The sequence below is a fragment of the Erinaceus europaeus genome, chromosome 7 (assembly GCF_950295315.1).
Source record: "Erinaceus europaeus chromosome 7, mEriEur2.1, whole genome shotgun sequence".
NCBI classification, from domain to species: Eukaryota; Metazoa; Chordata; class Mammalia; order Eulipotyphla; family Erinaceidae; genus Erinaceus; species Erinaceus europaeus.
Genome location: NC_080168.1, coordinates 64,177,387 through 64,192,552, shown reverse-complemented (window position 1 = coordinate 64,192,552; position 15,166 = coordinate 64,177,387).

The window sequence follows — 15,166 nt, the reverse complement described above, 5'->3', positions numbered from 1 at the left end:
GTTGGTATGTTCCCTTCCCCCCAACCTCTGAGAAGAATTGGTTTGCCCCTTGCTAGTTTCGTGCCCCTCTTTCTCCCCGCCCCCTATGCTAAGGACGGGCAGAGTCCCAGCAGCAGCAGCAGAGAGAGGATGATAGAAAAAAGCACATGGTGTGGTGATTTGCCTGTTCGTGAATAAAGATATACAGCTTCTCAGCCCAGCCGTGTGTCCCCGAGTCTCTCTCTACCACCGCAACGCTAGCCTGGCCTGCTGGAGCCCCCGAACTTTAACAACATGGTGGTGGTGGTGGTGGTGGTGGTGGTGGTGAGGGGCCTGGGGTCAAGCATAGCAAAGCAGATGCCCTCCTAGGTGAGCTATCTTTCCAGCCCATAGTCGCAACTACTCTTGTTAACTGTGGGTTTCTCAGGAAGCCCACTGCTTCAGTGGTTTCTCTATTTCCCTCGATCCCCTGATGGATTCCCCTCACTTCCACTTAGCTGGAAGAGGCCAGCGAATGCTATGACTTCAGTTGGGTGGGATGATAGCTGTGGGCATGAGGGTACTTTCCCTTCCTTGAAAGAAACAGGCCAGGCTGTCCCTACTCTGAAATGAGGTGAGAGTCTACAGAGAGGGCTGGTCTATAGGCCCCGTGGCCCTGTGACATGATTCCGGACCAGCTTCAGTCCATTTTGGGCGGTATGTTTTGCCTCTCCCCGCAGCAGGAGTTTGAGTATGTATTAGCTTTCAACGTGCAATTATCATTACAGATTCATTCAGCGTAATTATATTAATTATGTGACCCTGTTCTACCTCATTCCTTGCTTCAGCAACTGGGAAGACGAGAAGAGACTGTGATTATGAAAGGAAAGAACAAAGGCTGAAAGAAGAGAAACTGGAATGTGACTTTATCTCTTTTTTTAATTATTTTTTTAAGTTTATTTATAAAAAAGAAACATTGGGAGTCTGGCGGTGGCACAGCGGGTTAAGCGCACATGGCGCGGAGCGCAAGGACTGGCGTAAGAATCCCGGTTAGAGCCTCTGGTTCCCCACCTGCAGGGGAGTCGCTTCACAGGTGGTGAAGCAGGTCTGCAGGTGTGTCTGTCTTTCTTTCCTCATCTCTGTCTTCCCCTCCTCTCTCCATTTCTCTCTGTCCTATCTAACAATGATGACATCAATAACAATAATAATAACTACAGCAATAAACAACAAGGGCAACAAAAGGGAAAATAAATATAAAAAAATTTTTTAAAAGAAACATTGACTAAACCATAGGATAAGAGGGGTACAACTCCACACAATTCCCACCACCAGAACTCTGTATCCCATCCCCTCCCCTGATAGTTTTCCTATTCTTTAACCCTCTGGAAGTAAGAACCCAAGGTCATTGTGGGGTGCAGAAGGTTGACGGTCTGGCTTCTATAATTGCTTCCCTGCTGAACATGGGCGTTGACAGGTTGATCCATAATCCCAGCCTCTCTTTCTCTTTCCCCAGTGGGGAAGGACTCTGGGGAAGTGGAGCTCCAGGACACATTGGTGGGGTTGTCCAGGGAAGTCTGGTTGGCATCATGCTTGCATCTGGAACCTGGTGGCTGCAAAGAGAGTTAACATACAAAGCCAAGCAAATTGTTGACCAGTGACTTTATCCTTCTAATACCTGCAGGACAGCACCCAGCTCTCCCAGCATCTTGAAGGAGTTTGGGTTGATCCCAGTGGGGATGAGAGCAAAGTCAAGGCTCCCTCACTGCCATCCTTCCGCTGCCTTCAGAGCAAGGCTGCCCTTGTTGTCACTGAACACAGTCACAAGAGTGAGTGGCCTCTGGGACCAACAGACCTGGCTTCCCAATATGACTCATTTGCCAGGTTCTGAGCCTTGCTATCAAAGTAAATGAATGTTGACGGGGATTCCACTTTCCCGTCAAGATGGAAAAGAGTTTATACCTGGATTAGATCCTACCTTGGGGGAGGTTGAGTTGAAAAAAAAATCTGTTGCAAAGCCAAAAGATTTAGAACTTTATGCCTTGCATTAAAAATCACTTCAAAGGGTAGGGGTATAGCATAATTGTTATGCAAAGAGACTTTCATGCCTGGGGCTCTCAAGTCCCAGGTTCAATCCTCCACACTGCCATAAGCCAGAGCTGAGCAGTGCTCTGGTTAAAAAAAAAAAAAAAAGTCAGGGTACTGGAAAAAATCACTTCAAGGTTAGGAAGTGTTAGGCTTACCAAGCAGAGTGCATGCCCTACAGTGCATGAGGCCCTGGATATTTTCTTCTAATTCATTAGGCTCACCTGCTTTCAAAGATTATTTTTCTAAAATAAATCAAGACTTTCTTTTTAAAAATATTTTATTTATTTTAATGAGAGAGATAGAGGAGAGAGAGAGGCAGACACGGAGAACAGAGTTCTGCTCAGCTATGGTTTATGGTGGTGCTGGGGATTGAACTTGAGGCCTCAAGCATTACAGTATTTACAGAATCATAATTCTTTTTTTAAATTTCTTTTAAAACTTTAAAAAAATATTTATTTATTCCCTTTTGTTGCCCTTGTTTTTATTATTGTAGTTATTATTGTTGTTGTTATTGATGTCATTGTTGTTGGATAGGACAGAGAGAAATGGAGATAGGAGGGGAAGACAGAGAGGGGAAGAGAAAGACAGACAACTGCAGACCTGCTTCACTGCTTGTGAAGCAACTCCCCTGCAGGTGGGGAGCAGGGGGTTGGAACTGGGATCTTTATGCCGGTCCTTGTGCTTTGTGCCATGTGCGCTTAACCAACTGCACTACCATCTGACTCCCCAGAATCATAATTCTGTCTCCTCAGCTCCAGAGATGTTTTAGAAGGGGATTTTTAAAAAATATTTATTTATTCATTTTCCCTTTGTTTTTGCCTTGTTGTTTTATTGTTGTAGTTATTGTTGTTGTTGTTGTTGATGTCTTCATTGTTGGATAGGACAGAGAGAAATGGAGAGAGGAGGGGGAGACAGAGAGGGGGAGAGAAAGATAGACACCTGCAGACCTGCTTCACTGCTTGTGAAGTGACTCCCCTCAGGTGGGGAGCCGGGGGCTTGAACCGGGATCCTCTCGCCGGTCCTGGTGCTTTGTGCCACCTGCACTTAACCGCTACGCTACCACCCGACTCCCTTAGAAGGTGATTTTTTTAGAAAATTAAAAAATTAAACCAGCCCTTCTAAAATGCCACTCATCCTCTAAAGTGGAGTTGTCTCATAAAGATCAGTTCTGTTGGTCCTGTTCTGTTTTCAACACCAGGGTTGTGTTCACTTGCCTTCTAGAGCGTTATTTATTTATAGACTAGAGGAGTCACATGTGTGAAAATAATAACACTTTTGTCAGAATTCAGACAGCAACCCAGAAGAAGCTCCCAGATCCAAATGCTGCCTTCAGTGGAGCAGCAAGACGAGACAGAGGGAGGAGGAGAAAGGCATGGCTGGGGCCCTGCCGCAGTGACCCAGGACTATAAATAAGCAAGTTATCAAACTATCTGCTCTGCCCCCCTGTCAGCAGCAGCACCAGCTCCTGGCTCTGAAGTGTCCCCAGAACCCTCCCCCCACCCACCCAAGCACCCTCCCTCACACTGAATAATAGCTCATTAGTGTAAATAAGAGAAAAAAGAAAACAACTCTCAGATTCTTTCTCCTCACCTTGGGACTCTACCCAGCAAGACACTGAATGCAAAACTTTGAATACCTCTGGGGTGGGAGTAGGAGGTTCCTCTTTTTATTCCTGCTGAGAGCTTAGTTCTAGCAAATAATATAATCTTGTCTGGGCAGGCAATAGCTCACCCTTTCCCATGTAGAAGAACACACATTTTCCCATGCACAAGGCCCCAGGTTCAAGCCCCCAGCACTAGGTGTGAGCACCAAGCTGAGAAGAACCATGGACAGTGCTGCACTGTCTCTCCTCTCTTTGCACCTCTCACTCTTTGTCTCCTCCTATCAGAGACTCAAGCAAGTCTTCCAGAAGCAGTGGAATCCCACAAGTTCTCCTCAGTGGCAACTAAAATTATAATAACCTCCATAATGATCCTGGGTCCATGCTCCCAAAGGGATAAAGAACAGGAAAGCTTCCAAAGAAGGAAATGAGATACTGAACTCTGGTGGTGGGAATTGTGTAGAATTGTATCCCTCTTATCCTATGGTCTTGTCGATCATTATTAAATAAAAAAAAAAAAAAAAAAAACATGATAATCTCCACAGACTGAAAAGTAAATGCACCTCCTATCACTTCTTTCCAGACAAGAAACCTGAAGTCTGGAGGCATAAGATGGGAGCTGTGTGCAGTCTTTCAGGATTCTGGCTTAGAGAGTCCCTCCTTCAACTGGTGAGGCACTCTATAGCTATCTTAAAATCCTCAGCCACTTTTTGAGGTGTGTGTTTCTCTATGTGTGTGTCCCAGTGATGCAACTTCTCATTCCTACAAGAGTTTTTAAGTTACACTCTCAAGATGCCTGTGCTAATATTCTACAGCTGCCTTGGCTGACAGAGGCTGGAAGTCCAAGGTCAAAGTGTCCGTAGGGTTGGTAGCTTTCAAGACCTCTCTACTGGCATTGCAGGTAGCTACTGTTAGGGACAGGACAGGGGCAGGAGGCCTGCAACTCCAAATAGCTGAGATATGGTCAATTTGTCTCATGTTATCATGTGTTTCCTCATGTAAGTGGGGAAGAACTTAAAAAGCAACACCTAGAAAGAGTGGGACATGTGGTCTAGGAGATGGTGCAGTGGATAAAGCATTGCACTCTCAAGCAGGAGGTTCTGAGTTCAATCCCTGGCAGCACATGTACCAGAGTGATGTCTGGTTCTTTCTCTCTCTCCTCTCATATTTTTCTCATAAATAAAATCTTTCTTTAAAAAGAAATAGTGGGACTGTCTTTGGGCAACACAAAATTAAGGGCTTACAGAATTTTTTTTTTTATAATAATGGGAGCTACTCCCTTCCCTAATCCAACTTCCTAGCCCTTTTCCCCACTCTGATACTATTCTCTCAGACAATTGTCTCATCCAACCTCAGGTTAGCTACCAAACTCAGGCAAAATTACTATAGTAATATGCCCCCAGGAACATGCCTAAAACAGTTCTCCTAGCTTTCTTCTACCCTAAAATCTCTAATTTCATCTGCTCTGAACCTACTTTCTGGTTCCTGTTCATTAACCATCTCGTCCCAACTTAGCTCATGCCACCTTCCAGACACCAAGCTACATGACTCCACCTCGACTTCTCTGAGCAGACGGCTTCACCAATGTGTCCTGGTCCCTCACATCTCCAGAGCTCTGGTCCACTAGGGACAGAGAGAAACAGGCTGGGGGTATGGATCAACCTGTCAAAGCCCATGCTTAGTGGAGAAGCAGCTACAGAAGCCAGAACTCCTACCTTCTGTTCCCCATGAACATCCTTGATTCATACTCCCGGGGGGAAGAAGAGATAGGATGAAGATAAGAGGACTCTGCACTCCAGCTCCATCAGCACCCAGAGAGTGAGGAGGAAAAGGAGAGGGTCATGTGGAGGTAGTTATGATGTCATGAGTGGCTTAGAGGGAAAGAAAGGATTGAATCAGGAAAAGAATGGGCAACTTCGTATAAATGTGGACAGATAGTTGTAGAGAAGATGGCTGGCCCATGTCTAAAACTTTAGGGGAACTGTGGTGGATTGCAGTGGGGAGAGTGAAGATTCAGAACTCTGGTGGTGGGAATGGTGTGGATTCAAACCCCTGTCGACATGTAATTCTGTAATCTAAAAATATTTTTAAAAAATTAAGGGCATTGATCACTGTGGGGGGAGTTAAGAAGGAAACCACGCCTAGTAATCTCAGTGGACCAGTGGGAAGCTAGCTCAGGTTTAAGTAAAAGTAAGATGTGTAACCAATCCCTTCTATTTTGACCCTCCTGGGGATTCTTTCCCCATGTACTGTCTCTGCACCTTTAAAGTCCCCTTTGCGCCATCCCTGTTTCACATCTTTGAAATAAACAAGTTTGAACTTTGCACACCTGACCATGGAGTCTCTTGCAATTCTTTTCACAACGGGGCAGTGCTTGAATCTGGTGGTCCTGGGGCTTTCTATGGACCTAACCAGTTTCCTCCACAAACACTACCTTCTTTTCCATGTTTTAACTTGATCTGTGGAATAAGATCTTCTTCTTCTTCTTCTTCTTCTTTTTTTGCCTTACTTCATTTTGAGAAATTTGATTTTATTTACTGAGTGGAGACAGCGAGAAATTAAGAAGGAAGGGGGAGGTAGAGAGGGAGAGAAACACCTGCAGCCCTGCCTCACCACTCGTGAAGCTTCCCCCCGTAGGTGGGGAGTGGGACCTTGAACCTGGGCCTTCCACATTATAACATGTACACTCAGCCAGGTGTGCCACTACCGGTCCCCACCTTAATTACCTTTTATACATTGTTTTGGGGGAGTCAGGGTCTCACTCATGAGCAATTTCACCACTCCACTGACATTTCCATTCAGATAGAGAAAAAGAGAGAGACGCCCACATCACAGCACTTCCCAGAACCTGGGGCTTGAACCTGTATACATACATGGTGAGGCACCTGTACCAGCCTACCTGGTATCCCTCCAGCCCTTAGTTACCTCTTTAAAGGTCTTGTCCCCTACTAGGGTATGAGGCTTCAACTGCAGCAAGGGGAAACACCACTACCATTTGTTCTATCCACTATGCTCTGCTTGCCATCAAAATATCAGGTACATAAGAGTGACTGAATTACCAACAGAACTAGGGGCACAGAAAAGCCAGCACCTGCTTTGGTGACAGGACATGGCCACACTGGAAATCCATTAGCATCCTGATAGCACTGGGGCCCCAACCTCAGCCCCCTGGAGCAGAATCTCCCCACTGGGCCCTGGCAGTCCTTGACAGCCACCTACACACACAGACACAGCTGCCAAAAAAGACATCCCACTCCACAATTACAGGTTCCTGGACTGTCTGCTTTGGGGAGATTTCAAAATAACACAGTTGACCCTTTCCAGCCAGGAGGGAAAAAAAATCATTCTTCTACTCAAATGCCAGACAAAGGTGCCTCTGTGGAAGATGTCCATCACTGCAGTCTGGCCCTCTTTATCGAATTATTTGGCTGGCTCCATGCTGAGAGCAGCAAAGAGTAAGAGAGGTGTCCCCTGAGATAATGGGGAGTCAGGTAACTTGTGCCAAAGATGGAACAGGAAACCTGTTTCCCATTTGGACATGGGTACTGTTCACAGAGGACTAGATTGGCAGAAGACCTGGGAAGGCTAATATACAGGGTTACAAGGAGTAAGGAACGGAGGCCCTCAAATTCCTCTTTTGAGGACAAGTGTCCTTGGATGGCAGTGAGGCAGGGAAAGTGCAAAACTGAGTGTATGGGCTCACAGGTATGGCAGGTGGGAAGGGGGGCAGGTCAGGGCTGAGTGCTCTGGTCCTGATGTGCTGACGTTAGGCAAATGACTAACACTTAACACTCCAGATATCTCTCCCTCCTCCTTTTTATTCTCTCCTCCTCTTTCTCTTCTTCCTTCTCTCTTCCTCCTTCTTCTTACAAGATGTATTTCTATCTTTCTCTCTCCCTATCTTCCCCTCTCCTCTCAATTTCTGTCTGCTGTAGCCCCTCCCCTGAAAAAAAATGTGGCCACAGGAGCAGTGGATTTGTTGGGGTGTTTTTTTTTTTTTTTTTTTTTTTTTGGCCACCAGGGTTATAGCTGGGGCTTGGTGCCTGCACTACAAATTCACTGCTTCTGGAGGCTATTTTTTTCCCTTTTGTTGCTCCCCCTTTTTTTATCATTGTTGTGGTTATTATTGTTGCTATGATGTCCTTGTTGTTGGATAGGACAGAGAGACATGGAGAGAGGAGGGGAAGACAGAGATGGGGAGAGAAAGATAGACACCTGCAGACCTGCTTCACACCTTGTGAAGCTACCCCCTGCAGGTGGGGAGGCAGAAGCTCGAACCGGGATCATTATGCAGGTCCTTGTGCTTTGCGCCACCTGTGCTTAACCCACTGTGCTACCACCCAACCCCCAGGAGCAGTGGATTTATAATGCAGGCACCGAAGTCCAGCAATAACCCTGGAGGCAAAAAAAATCAAAATATTTATTTATATAGTTATGAAAACGAAGAGGAGAGGGAACCACAGCATCACTCTGGTACATGTGCTGCCAGAGATACTGAAACTCAGGATCTCATGCTTGAGGGTTCAGTACTTTATAACTACTGTGCCACCTCCCTGGTCACACTAAAATTATTTGCCCATTTGCCCATTTTTTTTCTTATCTTTATTTATTTACTGGATAGAGATAGCCAGAAATCAAGAGGGAATGGGGGGGAAGGAGAGAGCCAGAGAGACACCTACATCCCTGCTTCACCATTTGCAAAGCTTTCCCCCTGCAGGTGGCAACCATAGGCTTGAAACCAGGTTCTTTGCACATTGTAACCTATGTGCTCAACCAGGTGTACCACCACCCAGCCCCTATGCCTCACTATTCAAGCAGCCCAGGTTCAAGCCCTGGGTTCCCTGCGGAGGAGCTAGTGGAGGGAAGCTCTGATAATGTGTATATTCCTTTTCTGATTGTGTTCTCGTTTTTTTCTCTCTCTCTCCTTCCTTGTATGAATTTAAAAAAAAAAAGACCTTGAGAGGTGAAATCATGCATTATGAGGCCTCACCTCTACAAAAAAATCAAAGTAAAGGGTCCAGGTGGTAGTGCAGCAGGTTAAGCGCACATGGCGAGAAGCTGTAAGGACTGGCATAAGGATCTGGATTCAAGGCCCCATCTTCCCACCTGCAGAGGGGTCGCTTCATGGGCGGTGAAGCAGGTCTGCAGGTTTCTTATCTTTCTCTCCCCCTATGTCTTCCCCTCCTCTCTCCATTTCTCTCTGTCCTAGCCAACAACAACAATAGCAGTAACAACAATAATGGTAACAACAAGGGAAACAAAATGGAAAAAATGGCCTCCAGGATTCATAATGCAGGCACCGAGCCCCAGCAATAACCCTGGAGGCAAAAAAAACCCAAGTAAAATGAGAAGAGCAACAATATCCTGTTTACTAAGTAAATATAAGGATTAAATAAATCAAATCAAGTCCTTCTAAGCCAACATGACTGTTGTTTTTGTGTATTATTGCTATTCTCTATTGTTATTTTTATTTTTTCATTTTTAAAAAAAGTATTTTCATTTACTTATTATTGAATAGAGACAGAGAAAAACTGAGAGGGGGTCCACTCATGAAGCTTCCCCTCTGCAGGTGGGGACCAAGGGCTTGAACCTGGGTCCTTGCACACTGTAATGTGTATGCACTTAACCAGATGAGCCACTACCTGGCACTTTGATTTTTCATTCTTTTAAATTTCAAATATCTATATAGAGATAAGGAAGAAGAAAAAAAGACAGACAGACAGAGAGAGAGAGAGACACTACAGCACTGCTCCACCATCTGTGAAGTTTTCCCTCATGTTGTGGTGCTCCTATGGGGTTCTTGGTTTCATGTATAATAAGGTGTGGAATTGGTGTATTGCACCAAAGTAAAAGACTCTGGGGTGGATGGGGAAAAGAATACAGCTCCATCAGAGGACCTAGTGGGGGTTGTATTGTTATATGGAAAACTGAGAAATGTTATGCATGTACAAACTATTGTATTTACTGTTGAATGTAAAACATTAATTCCCCAGTAAAGAAATAAAAAAAAAAATAAGGTGTGTACCTCACCAGGTATCTCCTGACCTTGTTTCTCTATTATTGCATGTGTTTTATTTTATTTTATTTATTATTTTTAAAGTATTTATTTATTCCCTTTTGTTGCCCTTGTTGTTTTATTGTTGTAGTTATTATTGTTGTTATTATTGATGTAGTCATTGTTGGATAGGACAGAGAGAAATGGAGAGAGGAGGGGAAGACAGAGAGGGGGAGAGAAAGATAGACACCTGCAGACCTGCTTCACCACCTGTGAAGCGACCTGTGAAGCAAATCCCTTGCAGGTGGGGAGCTGGGGACTCAAAACCGGGATCCTTACGCTGGTCGGTGAATTTTGCGCCACCTGCACTTAACCCACTGCGCTACTGCCTGACTCCCTTTATTTTATTTATTCATGAGAAAGGAGGAGGGAGAGAGAAAGAGAACAAGAGAGAGAGAATACCAGACATCACTCTGGTATATGTGCTGCTGGGCATCAAACTCAGGACCTCATGCTTGAGAGTCCAGTGCTTTCTCCATTGTGCCACCATTGTATTGTTATAGTTTTAACAAGACCAGTTCCTGTTGTCATGCTTAGTGCTTACTTCTGTGCTTTCCTTGTGCTGTAGAGGATGAGGATGGAAACTGGCTGCAGAGAAGCTGCTCTGATGCACAGAACCAACTTACCTGTAAAGCTGCTGAAGGAGTGGGGTTTGTTTAGGTGTCTCTGCAGTCTTAAGAGTCACAGAATATTCTTTACTCTTGTCCACTCAACACCAGTCACACAAGCCAACTGCAGTTTGAGAATCAAACAATGTGCAAGGACCCAGGTAGGGATGTAACTTAGCCCACCCCCAAGGAAAATAGTCTGGAGAGTCCTAAAGATAATTGAAATGAGTCTAACATATGATCCAGTAACACCTCACCTACATATCTATCCAAAGACCATAAAAACACGTATCTGAAAAGATCATGTACATCTATCTAAGTTCATGGCAGTACTACTTATATAATAGCCAAAACACAGAAACAACCCAAATGTTCACATACAGGTGAGTGGTTAAGAAAGCAGTGGTGTAGGGGGCTGGGTGGTAGTGCAGTGGGTTAAGTGCACATGGCACAAAGCGCAAGGACTGGTGCAAGGATCCCGGTTCGAGCCCTCGGCTCCCCACCTGAAGGGTGGCCATTTCACAGGCGGTGAAGCAGGTCTGCAGGTGTCTATCTTTCTCTTCCCCCTCTCTGTCTTCCCCTCCCCTCTCGATTTCTCTCTGTCCTATTCAACAACAGCAATAACAGTAACAACAATGACAATAATAAACAACAAGGGCAACAAAAAGGGAAAAAGTGGCCTCCAGGAGCAGTGGATTCATAGTGCAGGCACTGAGCCCCAGTTATAACCATGGAGGAATTAAATAAAGAAAAATTAAAAAAAAAAGAAAGTGGTGGTATACATAGTCAATGGAATACCATCCAGCTGTAAGAAATTATGAAATCTTCTATTTTGCCAGAACTTGAAGGAATCACGTTAAGTGACATAAGCCAGAAGAAGGAAGAGGAATACAGATAATCTTACATAGGTGGGACCTGAAAAACAAAAGCAAGGGCAAACACAGGGTGAACCTTTAAATAAAAAAAAAAAAATCTATATATTGGGGCCATGTAGTGGTGCACCTGGTTGAGCGAACAGGTTACAATGTACAAGGACTCAGATTCAAGCTCCTGGTACTCATTTGCCCAGGGAAAGCTTTGCAAGTGGTGAAGCAGGTCTGCAGGTCTCTTTCTCCCTCTCCCTCTCCCTCTCCCTCTCCCTCTCCCTCTCCCTCTCCCTCTCCCTCTCCCTCTCCCTCTCCCTCTCCCTCTCCCTCTCCCTCTCCCTCTCCCTCCCACTCTCCCTCTCCCTCTCCCTCCCCCTCTCCCCCCCCTTTCCCACCAGGATTATTGCTGGGGCTTGGTGCCATCCACTGCTCTTGGTGGCTATTTTTTCCATTTTCCTGATTAGGACAGAGAGAAATTGATAGGGGAGGGGGAAACAGAGAGGGAGAGGGAAAGATAGATACCTGCAGACCTGCTTTGCAGCTTGTTAAGTGTCCCCCCTGTAGGTGGGGAGCAGGGGGCTCAAACCTTGTGTAAGTCCTTGCACTTAGCACTATGTATACTTAACCAGGTGATCCACTATCCAGCCCCCTCTCTCTTTCTTTCTATTTCCCCTACCTTCTCAATTTCTGGCTGTCTCTATTCAATAAATAAAGATTTTAAAAAAAAGCCTTAAAGGGGTCAAACGGTGGTGCACCAGGTTAAGCCTACATAGTACGAAGTGCAAGGACCTGCTCAAGGACCCAGATTCAAGACCCTGGCTCCCCATCTGCAGGGGGGATACTTTACAAGTGGTGAAGCAGATCTGCAAGTGTCTCTTTTTCCCTTTCCCTTTCTACCCACCCCTCAATTTCTGTCCTATCCAATAAAATGGAAAAAATGGTCACCAGGAGCAGTGGATTTGTAATGCTGGCACTGAGCCCCAGCAATAACCCTGAAGGGAAAAAAATTTAAAAACATATATATATGTATATATATATGTGTGTATATATATATACATATATATATATATACATATATACATATATACATATATATATATATATATATATATATATATATATATCATATAATTGCAAAGAGAAAGAGAGGGAGGGAAGGAGAGAACCAGAGCATCACTATGGCACACACAACACCAGGGAATGAACTGTGAACTTCATGCTTAAGAATTCAAAGCTTCGGGGGTCAGGCGGTAGCGCAGCAGGTTAAAGGCACATGGCGCGAAGCACAAGGACCAGCATAAGGATTCCGGTTCGAGCCCCTGGCTCCCTACCTGCAGGGGGCCGCTTCACAAGCAGTGAAGCAGGTCTGCAGGTGTCTATCTTTCTCTCCCCCTCTCTGTCTTCCCCTCCCCTCTCTGTCCTGTCTAACAGCATCAATACAACAATAATAACCACAACAACGATTAAAAAAAAAAAACAGAAAAAAAGCAAGGTCAACAAAAGGGGAAGACAAAATATCCTCCAGGAGCAGTGGATTCATGGTGCTGGCACTGAGCCCCAGCAACAACCCTGGAGGCAAAAAAAAAAAAAAGAATTAAAAGCTTCACCTGCCATGCCACCTCCTGGTTCATCAGGTGAACTTAGCTATGATTTATTTCAGCAGAGGCAAGGACTCTAAAGGGGGAGGTGGGAGGAAGTTGAAAGGAGGTTGGAGGCCCAGTGTCCTTTGGTGGAAGAAAATGACAAGTTGGTGGTGTGCTGACACCTACCATGGGGAGATAAGAAACTTGACCTTGGGGCTGGAGCACCTGACTAAGTGCATACTTTACCATACACCAAGAAAAGGGTTCAAGCCCACAGTCACTAGCTGCAGGGAGGAAGCTCCAGGTGTCTTTCTGTCTCCCTAATTCCCTATCCCTTCTCAATTTCTTTGTACTATCAAATAAATATTTTTAAAAGATTTTATTTATTTATTTATTAATGAGAAAGATAGGAGGAGAGAGAGAAAGAACCAGATAACACTCTAGTACATATACTGCCAGGGATTAAACTTGGGACCTCACACTTGAGAATCCAATGCTTTATCCATTGAGCCACCTTCCGGGCCACAAATAAATAAATATATTTGAAGTTTTCTTTTTAATACTAAAAAAAATTATTTATTTTCTTTTTGTTGCCCTTATTGTTTTTATTGTTGTTATTATAATGGTTATTTATGTCATCATTGTTGGACAGGATGGAGAAAAATGGAGAGAGGATGGGAAGACAGAGATGAGGAGAAAAAGTTAGACACCTGCACACCTGCTTCACCTCCTGTGAAGCGACTCCCCTGCAGGTGGGGAGCTGGGGGCTGGAACCAGGATACTCACACCCGTCCTTGCACTTTGTGCCACCTGCGTTTAACCCGCTGCACTACCGCCTGACTCCCACAACTAAATATTTTTTGAAAGAAACTATATCTCTGTGACAATAACAGTCTTATAAATCAACATTTCCCCAGTAAAAGAAAATTTCCCTGGACTCACTTACTAAAGAAAAAATGTAATTATTATATATGTCTATATTTATACACACATACATAACATATCATGTTATAAGAGTATATATATCTTTTAAAATCTTTTTAAAAATAATGTATTTATTCCCTTTTGTTGCCCTTGTCATTTTTTATTGTTGTTGTTATTATTGTTGTTGTTACTGACATTATTGTTGTTGGATAGGACAGAGAGAAATGGAAAGAGGAGGGGAAGACAGAGAGGAGGAGAGAAAGAGAGACAGACACCAGCAGACCTGCTTCACTACCTGTGAAGCAACTCCCCTGCAGGTGGGGAACCAGGGGCTCAAACCGGGATCCTTACGCTGGTCCTTGGGCTTTGCGCCACGTGTGCTACCACCCAACTCCCATCTTTTGTAATTTTTTAAAATATTTATTTATTTATTTATTTATTTATTTATTTATTTATTTATTTTTGTTGCCCTTGTTGTTTTTATTGTTGTTATGGTTATTGTTGTTGATGTTGTCGTTGTTGGATAGGACAGAGAGAAATGGAAGGAGGAGGGGAAGACAGAGGGGGAGAGAAAGATAGACACCTGCAGACCTGCTTCACCGCCTGTGAAGCGACCCCCTGCAGGTGGGGAGCCAGGGGCTGGAACCCGGATCCTTATACCGGTCCTTGTGTTTTGCGCCATGTGCACTTAACCCGCTGCGCTACCGCCCGACTCCCCTTTTGTAATTTTTTTTAAATCTTTTTTTTCTCTTGCCTCCAGAGTTATTGCTGGGCTCGGTGCCTGCACTACAAATCCACTGCTCCTGGAGGCCATTTTTCCCATTTTGTTGCCCTTGTTGTTACACTTGTTGTAGTTGTTATTGTTGTCATTGTTACTGTTGTCATAGGTGCTGTTGTTGGATAGGACAGAGAGAAATGGAGAGAGGAGGGGAAGACTAAGAGGAGGAGAGAAAGATAGACACCTGCAGACCTGCTTCACCTCTTGTGAATCGACCCCCTGCAGGTGGGGAGCCAGGGGCTGGAACCTGGATCCTTACACTGGTCCTTGCACTTTACACTGTGTGCACTTAACCCGCTGTGCTACCGCCCAGCCCTCTTGAGGGGACGGGGGGGGGGGAGGGGGTAGAGTGGGAGAGAGACAAAGAGATACCTGCAGCACTGCTTCATCAGTTGTGAAACTTTCCCCCTGCAGGTGGGGGGCCAGCGGCCTGAACCTGATCGTAACATGTGCACGAAACCAAATGCACCACCTAAGAGTTTATATAAAACTGATAAAAGAATATATTGGTTTGACTATAAGAATATATCAAACTGAATGTTAGCAGTTGGGAAAATAGCTTGGGTGGTAGAGCAGATCTTGTAATCCTAGAATTCCTGGTTCAATCCCTGTTCTGGTTTCTCTCTCTCTGCTTTATTTCATTTTCAACTCTCTTTCTCTCTTTTTAAAATTATGTTTATTTATGGCAGGGGGTAGATAGCATAATGGT